Here is a 14,057-nt window from a genome sequence, read left to right as displayed (position 1 = left end):
AAACAACCAAACAAACAAACAGAATGTAGTGTATTAGTGCTGAGAAATACATCCTCCGGTGATTTCATTATTGTGTGAACATCATAGAGTGCACTGTCACAGCTTGGATGATGTGAATCAATCCCTGCTTGTGGCCTCAGTGCAATCAGGGGATGTATCAGGCTTCTACTGGCGTAACATAGCATGTTATTTTACGGTAATTTTTTTATAAGTAAAGGGAGTACACTATAGAAAGCAATAAAATGTACAGTATAATGAATACATAAACCAGAAAAATATCCATCTATTGTCACTATCAAACATGTTATGCCATATATAAGCTTATGTACTACACTTTCTTATTTTAAGAGTTATTTTTTATTTCAAAGTCAGAATTACAGAAAGAGATGGAGAGACAGGCACATTGGCAAGGAGCTGGTTCAGAAGTGAAGCAGCCATCACTTGAACCAGCACCCATATGGGATTCTGCATTGCAGGCTGCAGCTTTACCTGATAAACCACTATGAATATGTATATAATCTAAAATTATATATGTATATATATATATATATATATATATATAATCTAGAAAAATCAGTATTAATGCCTTAATACAGTTTTAGGATTATAAGACTTATTTTGATGTATTCCAAACTCAATGAAAGTAAGTTACCTTCATCTTAAATAAATTCCAAAGATGTTAATTTTTTCCTTTACCTTAAAGAAACATGGTTCAATAAAGTCAGTGTTTTGGGCATTAAATTATATTAATTGAAACACCAACTTCAAGATCAAATTTGATGAAATGCTTCTCAATTATCTAGTAAGAGTTCCGTATCTTCTTACAAATAATATAATGACTTGGAATGCAGTGATAATGCAGAATAATGTACTTGAAATGTTTCATTTGTATAAATGGAAGTAAATAAAGTAAGACGATTTTGACAACCTTTAATTTATTATCTTTCAGTAAATACACATATATTTCTTTGGAAAACATAAATGTCAGAAATCTTCCAAGTATTCCTTGACTAATAACAATTATGTATTTTGATAAATTCTAAGACACCTTTCATAACTCTCATTACTTAGAAGTACATTTCATATAAACTTTGGGATATTTCAACAGACTGCTTTTTTACTAATTTGTAGAGATAAAATCAATTTGTTTTTGTTGAATTAGTACTTTATAACCTTTTTGAACATGGTTTTCTGTTCCAGTATATTTGGGTAGATCTCACAAGGTATTTTTAAAAACAAGATCATGCCATCTGTGAATAAACAATTTTGTGTAATTGCAGTCTGGATACCTTTGATTTATTTTTCTGCATAATTGCCCTGACTAGAACTTCCAATACAGTGTTCAATATTACTGATTAGAATGGGCAACTTTCTCTAGTTTCCAGTCCGAAGGGAAAGTATTCAGTCATTCACCATTAAGCTGTTGACCTTAGGTTTTCATAGCTGCTGTTTTTCATGTTGAAGAAATCCCCTTCTATTCTACTTTATTAAGAGTATTTTTAGCTAGTAAAAGTTATTGCATTTTACTAATTACTTATTATACAGATATTAAGAGGACCATGCTATTTTTATACTTTATTTGATTAAAATATTATTACAGTAACTAAAATTTATGTTAAAAAACTTTAATTCTTAGAATAAGTCGAACTTTTTTATGTTGCCTAAAAAATTTTTCAATCTTACTCAGAAAGTTCATGTAATTTGAAACCTGTATACTTCTGGTGTTTACCTAGGCACAGCATATACTTCTGAGTAACAGTTGGAAAACATACTATACAAAACTTATCTTTTTAAGTGTATACTTTTATATAATCTTGATTCAAACGCCGAAATTAAGGGAAAATGTCTGTGAGTCTTTTTATCATGTCAAATATTAGAATTTCAGAAAATTGAAGTGGCAAGAAGTTGACAACTGTTCTCTCTGTTACATTAGCTCTCTCATTTTGCATGTGTACGCTTTACACTTTAAATATCTTTTGTTTTCTACATTTATGAGTAATTTTCTATTTGAAAATATGATAGACATTTCATAAAACACATACGAATTGTCACACAAGTATGTAATAAAGTGCTCAATGGAATGAATCAGGAGAGAAAAGCAAACCAACACCATTCCTGTTAGAACGGTTATTTTTAAAAAAATATGTAAATACTACGCTGGCAAGGATATGGAGAAAAGGAAACCCTTATATAGCTTTCGGTTTTGCAAATAAATATTAGTGCATATTATTGTGGATAAGAGTATGATAGTTCCTCAAAAAATCAAAAAAAAAAAAAATGGCTCTGCCAGGTGCAAGGAATGTGGTGTAGCTTGTAAATCACCTGTGATACCAGCATCTCATGTTGGAGTCAGCTCATGGCCTAGCTGTTCCACTCTGATCCAGCTCCCCACTCTCTGTCTGGGAAGAGCACTGGAGGTGGCCCAAGTTTTAGACTCCTGTACCCACAAGAGACTGAATGAAGATCCTGGCTCCTGTCTTTGTCCTGGCTAAGCCCAGGCTTTTGTGGCCATCTGGGGAGTGAACCAGCAGAGGAAGGTCCATCTGTCTTTCCCTCTCTCTCTCTCTCTCTCTAGCTCTGATATTTATATAAAAGACTAAATCTTTTAAAAAATAGTTCTGCTATATGATCCAGCAATCCAGCCATTGGGTATATATCCTAAGGAAATGAAGTCAGTATGTTAAAGAGATCTCAGCATTCGCATGTTTGTTGCAACACTATTCACAACGGCCAGGAAACTGAGTCAACCCATGTGTCCATACACTGTTGATGTATATGTACAGCTATAAGAAAGGATGGAGTCCTGGCACCTGCAGCAACATGTATGGAATTGTAAGATATTGTAATTAACAAGCCAGACACAGATAAACAAATACTGTATTATCTCACTAATGCAGAGAATCTAAAAAAAAGTTGATCTAATAAAAATTTAGAGTAGAGTAGTGGTTATTCAAAGCTGGAGAGAGTACTGTGTAGGGAGGTTTAGGGAATGCTAGTCAATGGATATTGAATTAGAGCTAAATAGGAGAAAAAAGTTCAGTTGTTGAATTGCACAGTGGGTGACTGTATATAACAATAATGCATTGTGTACTTCAAAAACCTAGAGAAAGTACATTGAATATTTTCTTTACAAAGAAATGATAATTATTTGAGGAGATAGGTTATTCCTACCATGACTGGAGAGTAATGCAATGTATACATGTATTGAAACATTACATGTTACCCTGTAAATGTACACTTTTTATGTGTCAATTTAAAAAAATTAAAAGAAAATATAAGATCCAATAATTCTTGTAGGGCTTTTGCTTTGCTACATGAATTCTTTAAACATTGTGCTATGCAATCATACTCAGAAAATAAGAGGCTAAATCCTCTGTGAGAATTTCCAAGGCCACTTCTCATAAAATATATAGTATATAAACTGCACTTTCTTTCTCAGAAGACCAATGCTCTAAAATCAACATTGCATGAACAAGTTTAAATCCTGTTCACACAAGATTCTCTTAGAGATCATCATTCAGATTCCTGAGCAAGTTTTTGCAAGCAATATATTAACACCAATATATTAGTTGCTAAAATTATAGATTTTTAAAACTTGGCGTGGAAATATCAAAAGTACAATCTCTTTTAAAAATATCCTGAAGCCAGGATGATAATGACTTAAACTATTTCACTCTCTCTATGGATATGCACATAATGATACTTCATTTACTTAGTTTTCTGGTAATTCAACTACATTGTAACAGTCAATGCAATTTCAAAAAAAGGAAAAGAACCTGAAAAACTTTCTTAGAAATGCAATATACTGTACGAAAGTCAGACTAAGGGAATATGAGGGGCAGTATTGTTTTCTTCTGATGCAACTCAAGACAAATACCTCCAAAAAATCTATTTAGATATCTAAGTAGGTTAAAAAGGCTTCCAGGTGTTTTGCAAAGGGCAAAGCAGGATTTCCTGAACTCAAGCAATTGGCTAGCTCCCTAAAGAGAAATACTTTAACTGGTCACCAGAAAAGCCCATAATTGAGTCTTTTTACCTGCCTTCTCATTTGTAATACACAACTCCATCTTTGTTTCAGAGATGTATGTAAACATGACTCATTTCATCTTGGTCTATAATTTTTAAAATTCACATTCCTTGTAACTCACATAATTATGTTTCAAACAACACCATAAGACATTGGAACAGACTCCTTCCACTTTGTTTACAGCAAAAATATGATTCTGGTAAGGTGTACAATAAACATTTTTTGTGTAAAATCAGGCATCGTATTAGAATTTGACTTTGATGTAGAATTTTTTCACTGACAAGGGTTACCTCAAGCTTTCTGTGGTTGTTTTTCACTTCTGGAAAATAGGTATAATAAATTTTTCAAGATATTCTATGAAGAATAAATATAAAGTGGTAGGAAAATACTGTGAAAGTTTTCAGTATTATTTTTTGTAACTGATGTCTCAGTCAATATATAATAAAAAATAACGAGGCCTTCTTAACTGCATTGGAAACTTGCTATCTACATTCTATTCCTTATTGTGGTAGGCAGAATCCTAAGACTGATCTGCAATGAACTCTGACTTCAATAGTCATCTCCCCTTGGAATGTGGCTGACACTGGTAAATATGACAGAATTTCACTCATAATACTATGATGTATAATGTGACAATGGAACTTAAGGTAGCAAGATTGTCATAGTGGACATTCAGGCTAGAGGTTAAGACACTTGCAACCAAGTCTGAGTTTGAATTCTAGCGTGGCTCGTGACTCTGGCTTCCTGCCCAGGCAGCCCTGGGGGGAAGCTGTGATAACTCAAATAATTTGGCTCATACAATCTACATGGGAGACATGGATGGCATTCCTGGCTCCCGGCTTCAACCTCAGCCCTGTCCATAGCTATTTGGACAATTGACAGGTGAACCAGCATATGGTCTTTTTACTATAAATTTAAATTAAATTATCATACCTCAAATATTAATCATTAAAAATACCAAAATGTCTGTGTTTCCCTCATGTAACACAATTTCAAAAGACAGATAATGTGGTTTAAGTAATCAATATACCTATATGTGTATGACTTCACTTCAAATATCCTGAGATGTTATAAAAGCTGTAAGAATAATTTATTTTTATTATTTTATTTATATAAAGGGGACTGATTTCATGCATTTCACATATACAGTTTTAAAAGCATAATGATATTTCCTGCCCTCTGCTGTCTCCCTCCCTCACTCCCACTCTTCCTCCTCTTTATTTTTCTTTTATTTTTACAATGACATACTTTCAGTTTTCTTTATGATCACAAGCTTAATGCTCCACCAAATAAAGACTTCAACAAGTAGTAAACAGGAAAACCACTGTTCCATAATACCTATCTTTGAACTGTTTTCAAATAGTACAAAAATCACAATTTATTTTATTTATTATTACTGAGATATCGTAGTAAAAATTTTAGTGTTAAAATATAGTTGCACTAAATACATTGAACCTATGGACAAATACAATTTTTCAACCTGATCATTAGTTTATTTAGTCTTTTCTAGTGAGATATCATCAATGTTAATGAGCCTCCACATTTTAAAGAAAAAATAAAAGAATATTGATATTCACAATGTCTGAACACAATTCACGTGCCTGGGTGGAGGATTCTTTGACATACCAGCCCACATTACATACAATGAATTTCAAACCAGGCAGTGACTGCTCTGACTCATACCATGTTCTAGCTATTACGCTGACTTCTTGAATGAACTTTTTTACAACGTGACCTGCTTGGTTTTAAATTTTCTCCCACCACCCTTTCAAAATATTTACTGACTTGAAAGTCAGAGTTAGAGGGCCAAGGCCAAGGGTTAGGAGCTTCTTCTTGGTCTCCCACATGGGTGTAGGGGCCCAAGCACCTGGGCCATTCTCTTCTGTTTTTCCCAGGCCATTAACAGGGGAGCTGGATGGGAAGTGGAAGCAGCCAGAAACATGAACCTGCCCCCATATGCTGCTAAGCCACAACATCAGGTCCCACTTCATTCCCCTTGAAAAATGACATTAAACCAGATACCACACATTTTTTTCCTGCTCCACCATTGTGTACATCTTTTATTTATTTTTAAATCAAATTCCATGTGGTAGTAATTCTCAGAGATTCATGGAGTGTAGTTTTTCATTGGAAACAGGAAAAATTAAAACAATTCATCACAGAATCATTTGGTCTGAAACTGACTTTCCATATGGAGTTTTTTATTTACATAAGGTGAACAAATTTGATGTATTTCCTATATACAGATTTAGGAACACAGTGATAGTTCCCACTTTACCCTCCCTCCTGCGCATGCTCCCATCCTTCTTTCTTATTCTTTCTTTTAATTTTTACAATGACATATTTTCAGTTTATTTTATAATAATAAGATTAACTACCCACTAAGCAAAAACTTCAACAAACAGTAAGAAAAAAAAAAACTTTTCCTCAACAATAAAGACAATGGTTATAAACAGTAATCAACTTTCAAAATGTCAATTTTGTTCATATGCATTACATTTTTTGTAGTTTTAGTAAGACAGTTCAACATTTTTGTATATTTCATCATTTTGGAATTAAGCAGCAAATTAAGATTACCTGGAAAGTATATGTTTAATATAGGATAAGAAAATTATATTAAGTACAAAGGATGAAATAATAGGATTAAGGAAGTGATAATCTCTTTAAAGTTGGAGTCCCCAGGTGGAACACATCATAATTAGTAATTTTTAAATAAAGATAAAGAAAAGCTGATAGTAGAATTATATTGTAAAAAATTCAGGGCAATTATGGGATGACAGATTTTATTTCCTCCTTATCAGCATATATTTTTAGCACAAATGTGTCATAAGATGTTTATTTTGAACCCATGTCTTTATGTTGGAAATTATAAGATAAGTTGTTTACATTTTAAAAGCAGTATTAAAACTTTCATCTAGAGAACTAATGTTATTTTTTAAACCACGTTTAAATTTACTATTTTTAGAAATAATTTATTTTAATATACCTTGTAGTAAAAGGCTTAATTCTCTAGTAAACAAAGAGTTCAACAAATACAAAGTAGAAAGATCATATTTCAGCAGGAAAATAGGCATGGACTCTGAACTACCAACAAAAATTAATACAATGAATTATTATTCAACTATAAAAAAGAACTGTATTTTCAACAATGAATTTCCATACAAATGTTTCTCTATTTCCATTTTTCAGTAGGAAAAAAGTTATATACTGACTCATTCAGTTGGTCATGATTTTTTTTTATTTAAAAGGAACATTAATTATACTGGCAATTTCTATTATCACACACGTAAAGCATTGTTTTAATTGATAGACTGATATATCAGTTAACAGAATGTGAAATAATGTAGGCAGAATGTTTAAGTTCATGACATAATTAAATGTGATCCAGAGTTTATTGACAATTTTATTTATTTTTAGCAAGGTCTTGCATAATACTTCTTAAATGTCAGGCACTATTCTGAGTGTTTTTCTTTAAAGATTTATTTATTTGCAAGGCAGAGTGACAGGGAGAGAAAGACAGAGACAGAGACAGAGACTGAGAGAGAACTTCCACCTTCTGATTCACTTCCCAAATGGCCCCAATGGCTGGTCTGGACCACGTTGAAGCCAGGAGCCTGGAATTCCATCCTGAAGTCCCATGTGATTGGTAGGATCTTAAGAACTTGGGTTTTCTTCTGCTTTCCCAGGTACATTAACAAGAAGCTTAATTTGAAAGCAGAGCTGTCAGGACTTGAATCATTTTAGATGCTGGTGACACAAGCAGTGATTTAACACACAAAGCTGGCTCCCATAGGAAAATTGTTTAATGCCAAGTTCCATGTTAAATTGAGGTAAGCAAATAAAGGGAAGGAGCCATGGAAAGGATTAGAAAAAGTGAATCATATGAAGGAACAAATGTGGAACTTCCATTTTGTCAACATAGAGAGGGATGAAGAGTTTCTCTTTTAGATATGATTTCTGTTTAATGAAAATAGATTTCTGGTAATTTTCAGAGTTTTCCTTTTTAAAAATATTTATTTGCTTTTATTTGATTTGAGAGGGAGGGAGAGAATCAGAGGGAGAGGGAGAGAGAGAGAGAGAGAGAGAGAGAGAGAGAGAATCTGTCTACTGGTTCATTCCCAGAATGCCTGAGGTCTAACCAAAGAAACTGGCACTCAATTTGTGTGTCCCACGTGGGTGGCAGGGATGCGAGTACATTGAGTTACCACCTGATGTCACCTGAGATAGGTGTGGGCAGAAAGCTAGAAGCAGAAGCAGAGCCAGGTCTCAAACTCTGATACTCCAACATGGGATCCAGGATTCCCAAACAACTGTCTTAAAAACTGAGCCAAACACCAGCCTTTCAGTTATGTTTGTTTTTGAGACAGCATCCCAAAATCTTGTAGCATATAATGCATATTCCTCCTCTTTCCTCCTAAATATTCTAAGTTTGTGTTTTTACATGAGGAATACCAACTCAAAATATTTTTCATCAGACAGGCTATAACCATATTAGATAGATGTTGTGCCAGCATTATATTAGAATACTCCTAATATACTGCAGCAAACTCCTTTTTTATGCTTCCAAAGGAGATCATGCACTTAACCAATCAGTTGTTACAATTTATAAGTAAGATGATGCAAAATTCTCAATATTTAAATGCTGACAGTTTTGTGTGTCTAGGATAAAACAAGCATATCCAGAAACCAGCTCAAAATCACTTTTGAAGAAAGTTTTCAACACCTGCCATAAATAGTATCAAAATCGTGATTGTCTATTTATTGGTGAGAAAGTGATAAAATGGTTTATGCAAATATATTTAAAATCATCATAATCTGTTTCATAGTGAAGCAACTTGAAGGTGAATGAAAAATAGGGTGTTAAATGCATGACAACTTTGAACACAATGTTAATAGTTGGAAAGTGGCCACATATATCTTCTATAATTTTAAAAATAGATTAAATCTCTTCTTGCTTGAAGTAATTACATTATTGTGAACTCACATTTACCTAAATTAATATTTAAAGATGAAACCAATTTAAAGTGAAATTGAATTAAAGTAAGGTATTACATGAATGTGGATAGATGGCTTGTAATTGATCTGATATGCAAATGTCAATCTATAAAAATAATAAGTTATAGAATAAAATGGAGTAAACATAGGATGCTTAAGACAATATAGCATGTCCTTAGACTGTAAGACAGTGTGGCATAAAAAGATTGAGCACAACTGCTTAATAAATATTACTATAATGGGTTTTAGAGGGTATTTGTAGAATTAAATTGGAACTTTCATAGAAACAACAAATCACATAAATATGTTTTATACATTCAAACACTCATGCTTCATGATTCAGGAAGAACTCAATGTCTTTTTTTAGAACTTAATGTCTTAATAGATAATAGAATTATTGTCTATAATTGGGCTGGATGTATTTCCTGTGCCTGATTCTCATCTGTGGATATTATCATCCTGCCTACAAAACCTTCTTCTATTTAAACATTTTTGAAATGAACCCTCAAAGAGTGCTGAATTAAAGGCAAAGTCACAGGGAGGCAGAGGCAGAGGCAGAGAGACAAAGAGGGTGGGGGGGCTTCCATTTGCTGGTTCACTCCACAGATGGCTACAACAGCTGGAGCTGTGCTGATCCAAAACCAGGAGCCAGGAGCTTCTTTCGGGTCTACCATGTCAGGGCAGGGACCCAAGAACTTGGACCATCTTCCACTGCTTTACCAGACAGTAGCCTAGAACTGGATCAGAAATGGAGCAGCCAGGACTTGAACTGGCATCCATATGGGATGCCATCACTGCAGGCAGCACCTGTACCTGCTGTGCCGCAGCGCCAGCCCTCAAATGTATTCTTTGCCTTGGAGCACAGGTCTATTGCTATTTGTTACTGAGTTTTTAAAAATGCTACCCCATGTTTTGTCCTACTCCAGCCCCTCCATAAAGGAGAACCATATGTGAAAGATATCATAATAGTGAGGAAAACATGAATTTCATAGGAGTGGAGAAAGCTGAGAGTTTGGCTGCAGCATGGGATGATGACTAAAATCCAACAGGCCTGTTGCTTATTCAGAGCAAAGATCAGTGTGCATCTTGTGGACCTGTGTTTGAAATCTGGCTGTTAGACACTACTTGCTCAATTGCTTTTTAGCTCTTAAATTGGCCGATTTATAGTGATGAAAATAGTACACAGTATATGTTAAAGTTCCTAGATATAAATCAGTACTCAGGCACATCAATGTGACAATTTTCTCATTTGTTCTAACAATTCTATAGTATATAGTCTCCTAAGTACAGTATATGATACTCAACATGTTCTCCAAAATTATTATAAATTCTGACATCAATGCAACAAAGTATAGAAAAGTATTGGAAGTGCCAGCTCAAAAGGTTTAGGGAAAATTCTTAAGCAGCAGAGATGCATAAGATGGTGTATAAAATGACATAGATTTTTTTTTTATTTAGAGGATAGCCAAATACAAATTCAGATTCAAATCAAGGAAAGATTTTATTTTTGTTATGAAATTAAATTTAATTTATATATTTTGAGTGTTTATAAAGTAAATAAAATTGTAGTTTACATGTTTATGACTTCAGAAAACATGGTAACACTTAAAGAATTCTTTTTATTAAAATCTTTTTGTAAAATATTCTCCATAAATAATACATATTATCAAAACAATCTTTTCTCACTTTGGAAATTTTCTTTGCACCATAAAATGTAAAGAAAAATCAACAATTGCATATTCCTAATATTAAGAATATTGAGTGCCCCCTGCTGTATTAAGAACACACTTTGTAAGCCTGTGGAATATATGGAGATTATCGTCTTCTTCATTTTAAGTATGCCAGGTCACTCAATTGGGAAATACAAACAGCATGTCTCAAATGAGATTGAAGTTATTTTAACTGATTTCCTATTTCATATTTTTAGAAGTCTTAAGGAAGCAGGTGGGTACAACTTTGTTACACTTTCTTATGCGTGTTCTCTGCCTTAACATTTTGTTTTTTTAAAAATTCATGTATGAATGATGTATGAGGTTGTAAACTCTTCACGACTTGAAATCTTATCCAATGCTTTCCAAAGTTATCTTCAACCTGAGACAATGAGTCATTAGTAATGTTTCTCTAGTTTGTTATGAAGGAATTACTTGTGGACAGGTAAGAATACCTTCACTCTTTGCTGGATGACTTGGCCACATTGGAGACTTCAGATAAAAACCTTTCTATAACATCAATCACAACCACAGGTATACCATGCATTCTGTGTTTTGTCAAAGACTGTAAAACAATATGGGTAAAGCCACATATTTGGGGATTTTATTTAATGGAAAGCAAAATTATTATTTAAATTCTTTTATCCTTTCTCATAGCTTCTCTGAAACTTTGGAATTACTGCTAAAGCATTGACTGTACTTGGTAAACAGTGTAGGGGCATGCAAGTACTATATGTTGTACTGTGAAAACTTTATGCACCCTGGAATCCATAGTCCGGATGTACAAATAGTGAATCAGTAGACTATAACTATTCAACCATATGACAGCAAACAGATAGGTGTGTAAAACCTAGCTCTTGTCTTTAAGGAAATCATGAAGAGGGGAAAATGAATGCTGTAATTGAGAAAGTGCACACATTGAATTCTTTTTAAATATTTATTTGAAAGTCAGAGTGTGTGTGTATATATGTGTGTGCATGTGTATATATATGTGTGTGTAAATATATATATATATACATATATATGTATGTATGTATAAGAGAGAGAGAAAGAGAGAGAGAGAGAGAGAGAGAGAGAGAGAGAGAGATCTTCCATCTACTGATTCACTCCCAAATAGTCACAATGGCCAGGTCTGGGCCAGGCCGAGGCCAGGAGCCAGTAGCTTTATCTGGGTCTCCCACAAGGATTTAGGTGCCCACATACTTGGGCCATCTTCTACTGCTTTCTCAAGTGCATTAACAGGGAGCTAGAGTAGAAGTTGGGCAGCTGGGACTCAAACTGCAAGTCATCACAGGTGGCAGCTTAACTCACTGTGCCACAACTCTGGCCCCATGAATTATTTACATATTTGGAGGGAAGAGAGAATGAAATAAAGTGTGGGTACTTAGAAAGCTATTGACAAGAAGAGACTGTGTTTAGATTGCTCTGTGCTAACATTCTTCTTTCTGTAAGGGATGAAAGACAGCTACTGGGGGTTGTTTCAGACAACATCAAATATGGGTTCATAGATCTGAGGGGTGACTCCTGACAGTGCATCCTTTTTGCAGAAAAGGTAAAATGACAGTGGTGACAGGACAATTCACTATGGATGTAAACGGTTATACAGTAAACTCTGTCTAGGTTTACTCTCAGAAAGGATGACAAAAATTGTGCCTTAGGAACCAGCAGAAGGCTGGTGGATAGTATGCTATGGAGAAAGCCTCATGCCACAGTTATGCTAGAATTAGCTCTACGCTTGTCAAAAGCCACAGAATCCTCTTTGGGCATTATTTTAAAAAGCTACCTGAGCAATCAACCAAATTACATTGTGGGCAAGATTCTGGTTATCTCATATGAGTTGAATCAAGTAATCAGGAAATTTAAATAATGAAATTTGCTTGAGACCTAATATGGCCACCATGGTTCTTACGTTGCAATTTCTCCATATTGAAAGAATGCAGAACCAAGTGGCTTTGTTTAGTTACTTACTTCCCTAGCAATGTGATTTATTTTAACTTTGGTTTATGTTTGACTTTTACTTTTTAAAATCTTTGTACAGGGAGAAGGAAAAAAATTGTGTGTTTAATATATTTTCTGGATTACCTCCTAGTATTGTACTAAGTTTTATTCCTAATATCCTCTTCAATTTATAGCCCCAAACCTGAATAGCTCTAGAGTTTCATCAACAATATTAATGTAAAGCAAAATATAAATGGAAAGTAGGGACTAGACATAGATACAAGTGAGTGACAATGCAGAAATCAGAACACTCATCTGATGGGGCTATCACCAGGAAAGGGGCAAACTCTCAGGGCAAACCTGAATGCCTTAATTCATTTTCCAGTGTACTGCACAGCTGGCTTTGACCTTAGATAACTATAGAATGACTGAATGCTAATTTAAGTCAGCCAATTATTTTTAACTTCTATCATGTTTCAGGAATTATGCAGATGAATAATGTATGGTGTGTCCCCTCCAGTTGGTTATAGTGTAATTTCAGTCAGGGAGACTGACTAAAGCAGGCAATTTTAGGCAAGTGCAGTGATGGAGCTGTGAGCTGTGTACAGGGAAGTTCTGTAGCCTTGCAGGAAGGGCTCAGTGAAATCTTCCAGGAGAGGGCATTAAGATAAAATACATGGGTCAGTCTGCCAGATTTCCCTCAACTGAGGTTAATGGAATCAAGCCAGAGCAAAATTCTTAATGTACACTTGTTCATATATAATACCTATACTATATCTTTACTATATATGTGTGTTTAAGCACTAAGCATATGTACACGTATATGTTTGTATATGTGTATATTTATAGAATAATATGCAAACAGACCTATGCACATACACACATGCGTGTGAACGTGCACACACATACACACATACCTTTTGCATTACTCTGAGAATTTAACTGGAACCTTGATTTTAGGGAGTTATGGTATAGCCTAGTGTAACTTGGATCTTCTTTGGCTTAAGTACTCTCATACACTATTGTGGCAAAGGAAAGTAAGGGGAGAATGATTTTCAGGTTTACCTCAGCCTACCAAAGTCTATTAAGGGTTATATTCTACTTAATGTGATGGTCAAATAGAGCTCATGACTGACCCAAGAGATGCTGTCATGGGGTGAATAATCTAGTCATGTCTCTGCCTTTCAAATATATAAATAAATAAGATGTATAAAGAGCCGTTACTAGGTAATTGTTACTGAGCAAAACAAATGTCAGCTCCTGAAAGTCTCTGTGGACAGCTGCTGCTCACATGCTCCCCCAGATGCACCTGTTAAGTTTATAGATGAAGACATGGCCATTCAGTGGGTAGAGCTGGACACTCTAGCATTTATTATCCTGATGTACCC

This window comes from Oryctolagus cuniculus, chromosome 2, assembly GCF_051225735.1.
Source record: "Oryctolagus cuniculus isolate XC-2025 breed Fujian yellow rabbit chromosome 2, ASM5122573v1, whole genome shotgun sequence".
Classification (NCBI taxonomy): domain Eukaryota; kingdom Metazoa; phylum Chordata; class Mammalia; order Lagomorpha; family Leporidae; genus Oryctolagus; species Oryctolagus cuniculus.
The sequence above is the reverse complement of the archived record's forward strand: the minus strand, read 5'-3'. Positions refer to the sequence as shown.